The sequence below is a fragment of the Protopterus annectens genome, chromosome 8.part0 (genome assembly GCF_019279795.1).
Source record: "Protopterus annectens isolate FY-2018-M chromosome 8.part0, PAN1.0, whole genome shotgun sequence".
NCBI lineage: Eukaryota > Metazoa > Chordata > Ceratodontiformes > Protopteridae > Protopterus > Protopterus annectens.
In genome coordinates this window covers 1,632,104,133-1,632,119,186 of record NC_056741.1, presented here as the reverse complement: position 1 = coordinate 1,632,119,186, position 15,054 = coordinate 1,632,104,133, and positions in this window count along the sequence as shown.

Genomic DNA, 15,054 nt, shown 5'->3' with positions numbered 1-15,054 from the left:
AACAACACAACTACATCCAAACCCACAACCTCTCCTCTTTCAACCCTCTTTCTCTGAATGCTTAAAGCATACTGACTGGTCCCCTCTAAAAACCCTTTCTCTAGATGATGCTGTTTCCTACTTTAATCCACTCATTCCTAATCCTTCTCAATCATCAAGCTCCCCTCAAACCAAACGTATCAAAAACAATCCCTGCCCATGGTTATCAAAAGATACTAAACTAGCCTTGCACCAATGGGACAAAAAATGAAAACAATGTCAAAAACATAAAAACCCTAACACCCTCCTAGAATATAAGCAACTACAAAACTCCACAAAAAAAACTAATAATTAAAGACCACAAAGCCCATTACTCAAAACTCTAGTCCTTGCACTCAACAAATCCTAAAAAATTCTGGGACTCCATCTCATCCATGCTGCAACTTTCTTCCACATCCTTCTGCCTCAAGCCCATCCCCACAAGCACTATAAAAAGACTTCTCCTCAAACTCAAACCCTGTCGCAATGCTCCCGACAACCTTCCACCCACCTTCCTCAAACAATCTGCAGACAGCATTGCCTATCCCATCTCTATTCTTATAAATAGATCCATACAAGAATCATAAGTCTCTTCTATCTGGCGCCATGCTCCCCCTTCACAAAGGTGGCAAAAATACTGATACCACCAACTTCAGGCCTATTGCCATCCTTTCCCCTCTTTCTAAAATACTAGAGAAAACAATACAAGCACAACTCATGGCACACCTAACACTAAACAATCTCATCTCCCCTACCCACCCTGGCCACGGCACCATGACTGCTTTTCTTTCTTTTCTTGAAACCATAAACCTCGAACACAACTCAGGCAAGCTCATATCCACACTATTCCTAGATCTGTCAAAGGCCTTTGACACAATCTCACACACCCTACTTTACTCACACACCCTACTTATATCCCAACTCTCCACCCTACACCTCTCTCCCACCACCATTGCCTGGTTTTCCAGCTACTTGTCCAACTGCCAACAAGTTGTCTAATGGAAAACTTCAATCTCTCCCTTCCTTCCAACACCCACAGGTGTCCCACAAAATTCTGTTCTTGACCCTCTTCAACCTATTCATTAACAACTTTCACCAATCCATCCCAGATTCATCTGTCATCCAATATGCAGACGACTCAACAATCATCTGCTTAGCTTTCTCCCCCTCCGAGCTCCTAGTAAAAACCCAACTAGCCTTCTCCAAAACAGAAACCTGGATGCAGTCTAACCATCTGGCACTAAATGCAAATAAAACCAAACTAATGTTTTTTTTCCATACCAAAAACTCCATTTACAAATCCACATTCACCATACAGAGCTAAAACAACACCCTCCTTGAAATCGTTCCCATCACCAAGCGTCTTGGCATCATTATTGATGGAGAACTAAAATTTGACACCCACATCTGCTCCGCAATCAAGAAAAATGACAAAAAGTTAGGTATCCTCTACAGGGACAACTGTTTCCTAAGCCCCTCTACCCATCAAACTCTTGAATCCACCTTCCTACTTCCCTCCCTTATGTATGGTGCCCTTCTTTTCACCAATCTCCATCTTGACCTTTGGTCCAAACTTGAATCCAGCTACCACAAGATCTCCAAATTTATAACCAATTTAAAAAAACTCATCCCACCACTGCCACCTTCCTCACCCTCATCTGGCTTAAACTATCTCAGTTACCTACAACTCACCATTGCCCACAAGCACATCTTTAAACCTGCCAACTGCCCACCTCTCGCTATTTCCTCAAAACCTTACATTCCCAACCACTCACTCAGATCCAGAAAACAAAATCTCCTTCAGGTCCACAGACCTGCAGGACCTCCTGGCCATCTACTGCTGTCCCACTCCTTAGCTAAACAGTGGAATTCTCTCCCCACACACCTACACAACCTACCTAACCATACAAATTTCAAATCTCAGCTACTCTCTCATCTTTCTTCCAAATGGGAATGCCCTTGCCATGCTGCAACTTAAACCCCTCCCCCTCATTCCACCTTGCACTGACTCATCCAACTACCTCTACTATTACTTCATCCCACCCAAAACAATCCCTCCCCTACCAAAAACTAATTTTCTCTCTAATATCTATTGTACTATACTCTCCAGTCTCAATTATACTATTACCCTTTCCATGCATAATATTTTCCTAACCTACTAATGGCTAGTAGCTATATATTTTGAAATGTTAACCCTACAATTGAGTTTATAACAAAAATATTCACTTTATGTAAATGTTGAAATTTCTGTATTATGTCTTTTCATTTTTGTAACATTATGACAAGCCAATCGCAAATATCATGGAGCTTATCTGTAAATGTTTAATTAGCTGTATGAACTATGTCCTTTTGTAACATGTGAACTTGCAATTATTGTGGAGCTTTTCTCCCTGGACCGCCACTGAAAATGGGCTCTTCTTGGCCCAGTGGACTTCCCCGGTCATCAAACATAAATTAAAAAAATAGACAGATTAGTAGATCTACATATCCACTTTGATGTACTGTAGTACTACATACACATGGCATTCCCCACATAGATTATATGCATGGGACATAAATCACTACCTCTTACACCATGTAATGCTGTGAATGCCTTCATGGATGGTGAGCTAACCCACCAGAAATAGTATCTGGAGTCAAGTATTGCTCCTACAAGACTGGACAAATGATAGGGTAGCAGATGTTGTCTCAGCATGATGTTTCAGTTAGGTATGATACCTGATGCTGGCATGTGTGTCACTACACTCACTTTGGCTGATTTGGCAACAATATCACATACATGGGCATTGTTAAGGGATGCAGACCACATATAGGTTACAAACATCTGGATATTCCATAGAAATCTTTACAGAGGACTGGTATGGCCTATACAATGGTTTAACATGCTGCATGTGAGGCAGATGCCATTACCACGCTATATAAAGTAATATCATCAAGCGGTGGTAAGCAGGCACGGATGGTACACAAATCAAAATGGTATAAGCCACACAGGATATGATCCTCACCAAAACACACACACACACAGTTGCCAGTATTGAGATTAGAACCCCTATCTATCTAGTTATTACTACTATATTGTTATACAGTTATCAGATGCACCACGAAGCTTATATGATTTCACCTCATCCCAAGGTACCCAACAGGCCTAGTAAAGTAGGGTTATGGGAAGTGTACGGGGTGGTACACAACTCAGAATGATATAACCCACACAGTATACGATTCTCACACAAACACACACACACAGGTGCCAGTATTGAGATTAGAACCCCTACCTATCTAATTATTTCTGCTATGATTTTACATACTTATCAGATGCACCACGGAGCTTATATGATTTCACATTGTCCCAAGGTACTTCTAAGATGAATGGCATCAGCAGGCCTAGTAAAGTAGGGTGATGGGAAGTGTGCAGGGTGGTACACAACTCAAAATGGTATAACCCACACAGTATATGATTCTCACCCAACACACACACACACACACACACACACACACACACACACACACACACACACACACACACACGCACACACACGCACACACACACACACACACATATACACACACACACTTGCTTGTCAGTATTGAGATTAGAACCCCTGCCTATCTAGTTATTTGTACTACAGTGTTACACAGTTATCGAATGTGCTACAGAGCTTACTGGACTGACAACTGGCCAAAGGTGCTGATTTTTATTTATTTATTTATTTATTTGCAGTTGGTTTACCAGGATAGTCCATTGGGCCAAAATGAGCCCATTTTCAATGGAGTCCTGGGGAGAAAAGCTCCAAAAACAAACAAACTAGGTACATACAATAGATTACTAATGATAATTATACAAATATAAAAAGATACAAGCATTTCATTTCAAAAATTCAGGAAACATTTCAGAACAATACAGTCTAGTGATGAAAATTTGAGGTGTTTTAGGCTGTGAAAAGTAGTATTGCATAATGATACAGAGTAGTTATTGTGTAAGGAGCATAAGCTTTACAAGGTGCAGTCAAATACAGTCTTTGCAGATACCATGGGAAAAGAAAAAAATATATATATATAATATGAGTTATGGGGAATTTATAAGGAAAAATGACTGGAGTAACATGGGAGTGAAAGGAAGAAAATTGCCATCATTAGTTAAGAGGGGTGGGAGCAAGAGCTAAGGGGATATGATAAGGGGAATGACATCAGCAGGACTGATTAAGTAGGGCAGTAGGTGGGAAACATATCAAAATACTTCTTCCTACAAACATACACACCCATGTGCCAGATCTGAGAGAAGAACTCCTGCCAGTCTAGTTATTTTTACTATAGTGTTACACAGTTATCACATGCACTACAGAGCTTACTGGACTGACAAGTAGCCAAAGGTTCTGACAACTGCACAGCTGAGGTAAACTATTACAGATGCCAGAAAGTCTGCCTTCAGTTTTTCCCTTAGCTCTTGCTAGTTCTTTCTCTCTTGCACTTCAAATTGCCTAGTAGCTTTGCACTTCAACAGGTTTTTTTGCATCAATTATTCTAGCACACCTGAGAGCCATCAGCAGTAGTCATTCCTCACAGAATTAGCTCCAGTACTTAGTAGATATGACCACCCCTCCTGGCATGATTAAAGTGAAATTCTCTGTGCCTTTGCCCATTAACCTGGTGCACATGGGCATTCTGAGGCACTGTTGCAACTGCCTCATGTACACAGACAACCTTCTCCTCTAAACTCCCAACACTCAGACTTGTGAGAGATACCCCTTTATCACCAAATTGAAAGATATACACTCTCCAGTGAAGACTGGACTAGCTGGTGAAGAGGAGAAGGCCAACACCTGCATCACACCACATGGAACACATAGCCCTCCAGAACACCCACTATCACAGCTCTGACATATAAACAAACACCACACACCCACCTTCACAGAGGCAGTCAATAGACATTTACCCAACCAGCAGAGACCACCAAGACAGACACCCACTTGACCACCACAACACAGCACAAACCACAGGACATATATCTCATCGACACAGTGTGCCCCTCAACCTGAGCCCCTAAGGCTAACCACCTTGCCCAATACAGTAATCATAGATGACTCAGTATTGAAGCACACAAATGTCCCACTCACTAGGTTGAATATGGAGAAGGTAACAGTCAGCTGTCTATAAGGTGCCAGAATCCAACACATAACACACCCAGTCAGGTCACTCCATAACAACTGCAAGTATCACTCTGTTACTGCCCATGTGGGTGTGAATGACCTGAGACGCACCTCCCCAGACTACATGAAAAGAGACATGGTAGAGCTCTCAGATTATGTGGGCCAGGCAGGTAAGACAGTAGCCCTGAGAAGTATACTACTGTCACCCAGAATGATACTGCAGTACAAACAACAAATGACTGACTTCAACAATTGGCTCAAGTGTTTGGTGTCATTCTCAGGGGATCCAGTATCTGTCTGCTTGAGATTACAAGATTGACAGACCGCAATGCCATGCCAGAGATGGCCTGCATCTGTCACCCCTGGGTTTCCAGGTACTGGCTAAGTCTCTTGCCACCCCTATAGTGCCTTTTTAGGCAGTGTTCCAAATCAAATTATTACCTTAACAGCTATAAATAAATGCAATCTGAGGGTCATGCTGCTCAACACTAGATGTCTAAATCTCAAGATGCAGTCACTTGAAGCACTCCTCAAAATGAAGAGCATTGACATTTGTGCTGTAACGGAGACCTGGTTTACAGCAGCAGACAGCACCCCTGCACTACCAGGCTATAACTCATTCCATAGTTGTCATCCCCAAAACATGGACCATATCTCCAAAGGCACTGATGTCTCCATATTCATAAAGGATATGCACACCTCCAGACTAGTATCCCAGCATAATGCATCTGAGATACTTCAGGTACAACTGAAAATGGGTAATAGTGCAATCCAGGTCATAGCCTGCTATAGGTTCCCATCCATGTCCCTAGACTCTCAATCCACATTTTGCAGCACCCTGGAATCTATCAAGGTTCAACCCAACACTCTCATACAAGGAGACTTCAACTACCCCTCCATCAATTGGGAAAAGTACTCAAGCACCAATGCTCTGGCCCAACGCTTCCTGGAATTCATCAGTTCCAATGCCTTGGACCAGCTCATTCTGACCCCCAGAAGAGGAAGCAACATCCTTAACCTGTGTTGATTACTAACATATGGGACTGTTGCTTGACAACGGTAGTCAATCCCTACTTGGTTAGATCCAACCATAAAGTAATCACCATGGAAATCCACATCTCACCCACAACCCCTGCAAAGGTAACCACCTTGAAAAACTTCGCCAAAGCTGACTTTGGACTCCTAAAAACAGAGGTGGCTAACTTCACAGCACCCATGCTAATGGAAAATAGCTGCATGACTGCCAAATCATACACACATGCACTGTGCAAACATGTACATAAATGCATGCAACTAGCTATATCCAACAGAACCAAGACACTCTCCTCCAAACACTGGAGGCCAATCTGGTGGTCCCCTGCCATTAATAAACTGTACAACAGAAGGAAGAAACTGTTGCAGAAAAAGGTGGAGTCCCAAGACTGGAAAAACTCTGTTATTAGCCTCAACAACAACTTGAGATTAATATAAAATCATCTAAAGTCAGCTATGATGGCAGAATTGCAGCAGAAACTGACAACAATCACAAAGTCTTTGATAGTCATATTAAGAACCTCCATGGCAATACTCAGAAGTGCCCTGAGTTACTGCACAATGCTACCTCCTGTACTGAGCCAACAGATATTGCCAACATTCTTGCCAACACATTCAGTGCCAGCTTTACCCCTCTCTCCCCCCTAAGAAAACAATCACAATGCCAGAAGAATGCCAGGCACCCAACATTACTGCAGCCCAGGTTAAATCCGCATTGTCCACAGGCAAGAATAAAGCTTCCATGGGACGCAAAAATATTCCTGGCTGTGTTCTACATGAACTATAAAGAGACCTGGCACTACATCTGTGTGCCCTGTTCAGTCACAGCCTCACCTCAGGCTTTGTTGCTCCCAAATGGTGCACTGCTACAGTCATCCCTCTCCATAAAGAGGTGGCAACTACAGACTCTGGGATTTATTGGCCCATTAGCCTGAAGAGTCTGATATGTACAGCTATGGAGTGCATCATCAGGGACCTGATCGACAAAGATATAAGTAATCTCCTAACTCTGGAACCCACACAGTTTGGCTTTGTGAAAGGGAGATCATGCCTGCTCAACCTGGTTGACTACTTTGAGTCAGTCACCAGGGCTGTGTAGGATGGTAAGGCATTGCATACAGCCTAAATCGATCTGGCCAAGGCTTTTGATACCATTCCTCAGTCAGGAATTATTGATGAACCCACCAAACTAGGCATCAACCCCTATTTCACTTGGTGGGTTGCAAATTGGCTCACAGATAAAGCACACAGCGTGAAAGTAAAGAACTCTAAGTCAGACTGCAAACCAGTCACAAATGGAGTCCCACAGGATCACTCCTCGGTACTCTCCTGTTCAGCATCTACTTCTCAGGAGTCCAGGGCAACACAAAGGAACTCTGGCTGACTAAGTTCACAGATGACTGCAAGCTGGGAGTCATCAATAATTCTGCAGGCATCCTACAGAAAGGCCTCTCTGACACCAATGACTGGTGTGGAAACCATGGCCTGAAGCTTTACAACACAAAATGTATCATCATTCCCTTTGGTATAAACTCAGTTCCCACTAAAAACCACATTGATGGGAGCCCACTGAACACTGTAGGCATTATAAGAGATCTGGGGACACAGGTGGACAGCAACCTCTCCTTCAACCACAATATTGCCACTGTGGTCAGGAAGTCATTCTATGTGGCATATCTCATTACCAAGGGGTTTGCATTCAGGAAGAAAGAGGTCATCGTCTCTGTCTGCTCTTCCCTCATTAGACCAATCATCAAGTATAATGGCCCATTTGGCATGTACCTCACTAGACACCTGCAACAGCTGGAGAGGCCACAGCAGTACCTTACAAAGAGGATCCTAAGCATCAAACACATTTTCTACACAGACAGGCTCAAAAGACTCCAACTATTCTCTGTCTCATATTACCTACTTAGAAGCAATCTCTGCCTGACTTACAAAGCCATGTCTGACTCAGCTCTTTTAGAAATGCTACATCTAAAGACATCCCAATCCCTCCACACCACACACTGCAGAGACCTCAACCTCATTATCACAATCAACACAACATGCTGGAGGGACAGGTTCCTCACCCAGAGACTGCACATGCCCTGGAATAGACTTCCCATACATGTCAAGCAGAGCACCTAGCTGACCCTGTTCCAAAGAAATCTTGAAGAGTGGATGGGTAATAGAAAGTTCACCCCAGGGATCATGCCAGTGGCTCTATTTGATAGAGGCACTGGGAACTAACATCAGGTGGCACAATGGCAGGGCACTTCTATGGGCTAGGCTTGTAAAGGTTCCAGGGCCATTAGCCTAGTACACACCTATGGACCTATAATGGGAATGACATCAGCATGACTGATAAAGTAGGGCAGTGGGTGGGAAACTTATCAAAATACTTCTTCCTACAAACATATATACTTACACACACTTATACACCCACACACACATTTACCAGAGAAGACAGTAAAACCTCATGCCTATCTAGTTATTTATACTATAGTGTTACACAGATATCGCATGTGCTACAGAGCATACTGGGCTGACAACTGGCCAAAGTTGCTGATAAGGGAAATGACATCAGCAGGAGTGATAAAGAAGGTCAGTAAGTGGGAGACTTATCAAAATACTTCTTCTCACAAACATACACACAAACTTATACTCCTACAAACACATTTGTCAGATCTGAGATTAGAACCCCTGCCTACCTAGTGATTTGTACTATAGGGCTGCACAGTTATCACACGCACTATGGAGCTTACTGGGCTGACAAGTGGCCAAATGTGCTGATAAGGGGAATTACATCAGCAGGACTGATAAAGTGGGGCACCTGGAAGTGCTGTGGGTGGGAATGGCCTAAAGCTGTTTCACGTACAAACAAACACACACTTCCTCACTCTCGCATACGCAACTATCACACACACTTGTCAGTATTGAGATTAGTACCCCTACATATCTAGTTATTTGCACTACAGTGTTAAACAGTTATCACACATGCTACAGAGCTTATAGGGGTGATTGGTGTCCAATGGTACTTCTAAGGTGAATGACAGCAGCAGATCTTGTGAAGTAGGGCAATGTGAATTGTACTGAGTGGGAACAGTCTCCTAATACTTAGATATACAGACAGGCACACTCACATTTTATGCTGGCACATGCAACTGTTTACAACTGGTATGCCACTGTCCACAGCAGGACATCACTGTATACCATTCAGGGTATCCGTGTGTGTGACTCACTCTGTCTTTGTCCCCCTGTGTTTCTCTCTCTATCAATGTCTGTCTCTCACTTCTTCACATCTATGTGTGTGTATGCTTGACATATGTTATCTGTTGCCCATATACATATATATATATATATATATATATATATATATATATATATATATATATATATATATATATATATATATATATATATATATATATATATATATGTGTGTGTGTGTGTGTGTGTGTGTGTGTGTGTGTGTGTATCTCATGCAACAGATGCAGATATATCACATATGGGCCACCTACAGCTAGCAGAGGGTAATCCTGTCTGATATGTGTGTGTGGGGGGGACAGTTGATGTGAGTTCCAACATGTCCTCTGATGAAGTGTAGGAGCATGCCCAGTGTGACCTTCTATACTTAGATTGGGACTCCATTCCAGAGATAGGTGCACTCCAGTCCAGGGTTTTGTGTGCTACAGCCATGCCTCTCAGGAGTACACAGGACTTTCCTCAGGGTACTTGGTTTATTTAGCAGACATTTTCTGACATATCTGTAGTCTGACACTGCAATGTATTGTGTCATTATCTAGTGCCAGGCATCCTCAGGTCATCACAGTGCTTTGCCAGAGGAATACTAGTTATATGATGCATAGACCAATATTATGAGGGCATTTATTTATTATTTATATTTATTTATTGACATTTGTTAACCGGATTAGTCCAACTGGGCTTGTGGCCCATTTTCAGTGGAGACCCAAGGAGAAAAGCTCCAATACAACAGAAAAAAATACAGTTTATGAGATAAAATGCAAAAAGTAGTTATATATACAATGTTGCACTTGTGCATTCAACATATGGAGATTATACAGAGATAAAAATTCTTAATGTCAAGGAAGAAAGATATTAATAGTTGAACAGGATAACTAAGTATATACATTATTTACATCAATTCAATAAACAAACTTCAATAACTTCAACAGTGGTGGTTAAATATTTTAGTAGAATGTAATTTTTGAGGCGGAAGAAATGCCTATGTATAAAGAGAAGGAGAGAAAACAGAAGTAGAGGGGGTTAAGTTGGGGCTTGGCAGGGGCAGGTTTTGGAGTTAAGTAGATGAAGTTTAAGTTTCTCTTTGAAATGAGATGGGTGTACTATACTGCACATTTCTCTAGGAAGTTTATTCCAGGCTTGGGCCATAGAGTACTTATATAGGAGTTTGCCCACTGATTTTTTGGGATAATATATTTGTAGTAGATGCTGGTTAGATGTCTGGAGGGTATGAGGTGGAGAGTAAATGGTGATGAAGGAAGAGAGAGCAGGACATGCAGCAGGTTTATAAAGAATATTGTGTATCATTTGAAGTTGGGCTAATAACAATAGATGTGGGAGTTCTAGCCAATTGAGAGAGTTTAGAGGAAGGCAGTGGTGTGTATTGTAGGGAGAGCTGGTGATGAATCGAGCTATCTTATGATAGGTTTGCTGGAGTTTGTTTAGGGTAGTAGTTTGTATATGTGTGAGCACAGGGGCAGCGTAAAATAGTGATGGGAGAAGCAGAGCTTGAGCAAGGGAGAGTTTGGAGTTAGTAGTTAAGAATCTTTTGCAGTGGTATAGTAAACCAAGCTTTTGATTTGTCTTCTTGATGCATTGTAGGATGTGTATGTTGAAATTGAGTCCATCATCGATAATAACGCCTAGGATTTTGGTGTGGGATTCGGGTTTGATAGTAGTGTGATTTGAGGAAGAGATGGCAAAGGAGGATTTGTGGTGAGCTAGAGATTGAGGGAGAAATAGTAATAGTTTGGTCTTTTTAGGGTTGAGGATGAGTAGATTAGTAGATAACCAGCTTTCTGTGGCTAGGAAGGCCTGTTGAGTGAGGTTTTGGAGTTCAGAGTTGTTATTTGAGGTAGAGATCAGAGTAGATTCATCTGCGTATTGTATGAGGGAAGATGTATTGCAAGCTGTATGAAGATCATTGGTAAAAATGTTAAACAGAAGGGGCCCTAGGATGGAGCCTTGTGGGACCCCTGTTGGGACAGGTAAGAAAGGAGAGGAAGAGGTGAGCCATTTTACTGATTGTTGCCTACAAGACAAGTAACTGGAGAACCAGGCAAGGGAGTTGGAACTCATATTGAGATTAGCAAGTTTGGATAGTAGGAGAGTATGGGAGACTGTATCAAAAGCTTTAGATAAATCAAGGAAGAGACAAGATATCAGTTTGTTATTATCTAGGGCCTCAGCAATGGTATGAGTGAAGGATAATAGGGCAGTAGTTGTGCTGTGGTTGGGACGAAAGCCATGCTGGGTGGGAGTGAGCAGGTTGTGATCAAGGAGGTGTTTGAGTAGTTGTGAATGAATACATTTTTCAAGTATCTCAGAGGGGGGGATAGAATGGCTATAGGTCTATAGTTAGATGGGTCATTTGAGTTACCACCTTTATGCAAAGGGATAGTGTAAAATGATTTCCATAATAGAGGGACAGTAGACTCTTGTATAGATCTGTTGATAAGTATGGATACTGGATACTGGGTAGGCAATGGAGTCTGCAGCAAGTTTAAGGAAGGAGGGAGGTAGGTTATCTGTAGAGGGAGAGCAAGGTTTGAGTTTTTGGAGAAGTGATCAGATGTAGGAAGTGGAAACTGGGTGTAAGGAAAAGGGGTTTTGTTGGATGGGTTGGGAGGGGTTCTTAGAGGAGTAGTATTACAGCTGGGAGGCATGAGTGTTTGAATTGTTTCAATGAAATGTTTATTGAGCAGAGTAGCTGTTTCAAGAGGAGGTAAGTTAGGGTAAGGGGAGGGGTTTCCAGGGGAGCCAGGAGAAAGGATTTTATTAATGGATGTCCAGAACTTTTTAGGGTTGGATTTGTTATTAAGTTGGGCAGTGTTATAGAAGGACTTTTTGTCTTTATCGGTATGCTTTTTAATGAGATTTCTCAGACATCTGTAGTTGTGAAATAGGGGTAAGTCTTTAGTTTTTATCCAAGCTTTCCATGCTTTTTCCCTTTCAAGCATAAGAGATTTTGTTTTTTGAAAGCCAGGGAGCATGGATAGATTTTAGTCTGATTTTCCTGGAGGGGGCGAGCAAGTTCAGGGTGTCAAGGAAAAAACTATTAAATCTATTTGTGGCATCATTGAGAGGGATTTGCTTGAGGATAGACCAGTCTATGGATGATAAGATAGAATTAAATTGGGTTAGGTTGAAGTTAGAGAGTTTGTGACAGTCTCTAAAGAGGTGAGATTTGGGTAGTTGGAGGGGGTGTCGAAGAACAGAGATAGGTAGGTGGTCACTAAGTTGGTCTGGGTGAGTTGTGGGGGTATGGTATAGTGGAGGGGAGTTGGTTAGTATCCAGTCGATTATGAAACCAGAGTTTCTATGTTTATGTAGATGAGTTGGAGATGATATAAGCTGATGAAAACCATGTGGATATATACTAAGTTGGGAAGAGTCAATTTTCAGTTTGGACCAGTCTATATTGACATCACCCAAGATGAGGGTTTCATGTGATATGTTTTGGCAAAACCAGGATAAAATTTTCTCAAGGATTGTTAAGTTGTTTCCTGGAGGGATATAGATGGAGGCAATAACTATTTTTTATGGGTGTTGAGGTGGTAATTTAGAACTAGGAGTTCTGATGGTTGAAAGTCAGGGAGGGGTGAGGGAAATGGAGAGAGTTTGAGTAAATTTGAGTATAAGATGGCTACACTACCTCCTTTTTTTGGTGTTTTGTCTGAGTGGTAGATGTTATAACCTGATGGGAGTATTTCCTTACTTGAGATATGTGGCTTAAGCCATGTTTCAGATAAAGAAATAATATGTGGGGTAGTATGGGCTATCCATGCCTGGAATTCAGTGATTTTGTTAGTTAGGCTTTGAATGTTGAGGGCATATATGGATAAGTGGTTAGTAGATGAAGAGTCTGGTAGAGTAGGCAGGCAGGAGGGAGAGATGTTAGAGGGGGTAGGGGAGGTAACAGCTAAGGGAGGTGGGTGGTTGTAGGGAGAAATTGAGGGGCCAGGGTTGGGGAGGCTATCACCAGATGCAAGTAAGCTATTTAATAGATAAAGCTTTGTAGTAATGGCAAGATGTAGTTTATGCAACTTAAGTTTAGGTTTATAAGTAGGAGGGAATGTTTGCACTCTGTATAGTTTGTGATAGCATGAGGTGGGGAGGTTGAAAAGGGTGGGGGAGATATAAAATATAGAGGTTGCATTATGGTTGTTGCTGGTAGTACAGGGAGGAGAGATAGATATTGGGCTAGGAAGGTAGTTATGATAAGCTGTTAGAGTTGAGAGTAGGAGGAGAAGAGAGGTGGAAATTATAAGGTGTTTCATTGTTTACAAGTGGGAGGGGAGAGGAGGAGTGGCTGTGGAAAAGGTTAAACTGAGGAAGTGATGAAGTAGAAAGGGTTAGTAAGAAGCTGATTGTTATTGGATGTTTGGGAAAGGAAGGGGTGGGACTGGATGGTATAAAGGAAATTGTAATGGGGTGGGTGAGAATGGGGGTAGGGTAGGGGAGCGAAGTGAGCCCGAGTCCAATAAGGCCATTTGTGAGGTGTGGCTACAGCCAGTTTACTAATGACTCACTGTGTAAACAGTCCAGCAACCTGGTGATATACTGGCTAGGGATCTCCTGCTTGTGTGGTATCTTTATAACCTGAGATGTCATATCCTTGTGTGGGCATATCTCTCACCTGTACATTTTTTGCCAGGTTGTCCAGGTGTTTGGCTAGAGGTTTCATCCTGTCTACGTAAACTTGTTTTTATGACAAGTTAGTTACATATAATTGAAGAGTGATGTTACAAAATAATGACAAACATTACTGTTTCAGACTACATAACCTTCAGAGAATTCCCACTACTGCAAACCCCTCACCCTACCAACTTTCTCAGTATGTAAGGGCGATATTTTCAGCACATGTATCATTGTGCCTTTGTTCCACTTTTATTTCTGCCCTTGTCCAAACATCTTGCTGTCAGAGATTAGGAGTTATGGGTGTAGGTAGAGAGTCCATTCTACTGTGGAGGCATGTCCATTATATGTAAAAGCAAACATAAGAAAAAAGGATTATTGAGAATAACCACTGGCAACAGTACCAAAAAGCACTTATATTCACAAAAGCCTTAGCTCCTCAGCTACACATCCTTCAAGACATCACTAATATGTGTAGTGTATTCCACATAGCACTGTGAATTCCAGGTATGTCAGTGGCAGAGCAGTGGGTGTCACTGACATGCAAAACTGCAGTTATCTGCACATGGCCCTGTCAAAGACAGCACTGTACCTTTGGCACTACAAGACAACTGCCAGGAGGACATGCTGGCCAGATCCAGACAGTATTAACCACACATACACATAGTTCATTGACCCCTGCATATTGTGGACAGGCAACATGTTTTCATATGTATTGGTACAGCCCTGCCAATCTGTGCTATGCAGCTATTTCCCTGCAAACATACATGTTACTGCATATACCCACAAAAATGCAGTAACATACATGTTACTGCATTTGTGTGGGTATATGGGGGGGGGCACTTTTGTCAACTGTACACATTTGCACAGACTGTGCTGATATTTGCTTTACATTTTGGTTCCATTTACCATACGATTGTGCCCTGCCTTGGGGACTAGAGGCATATCAGTAAAGAGCACAGGTCAGATTGTACTG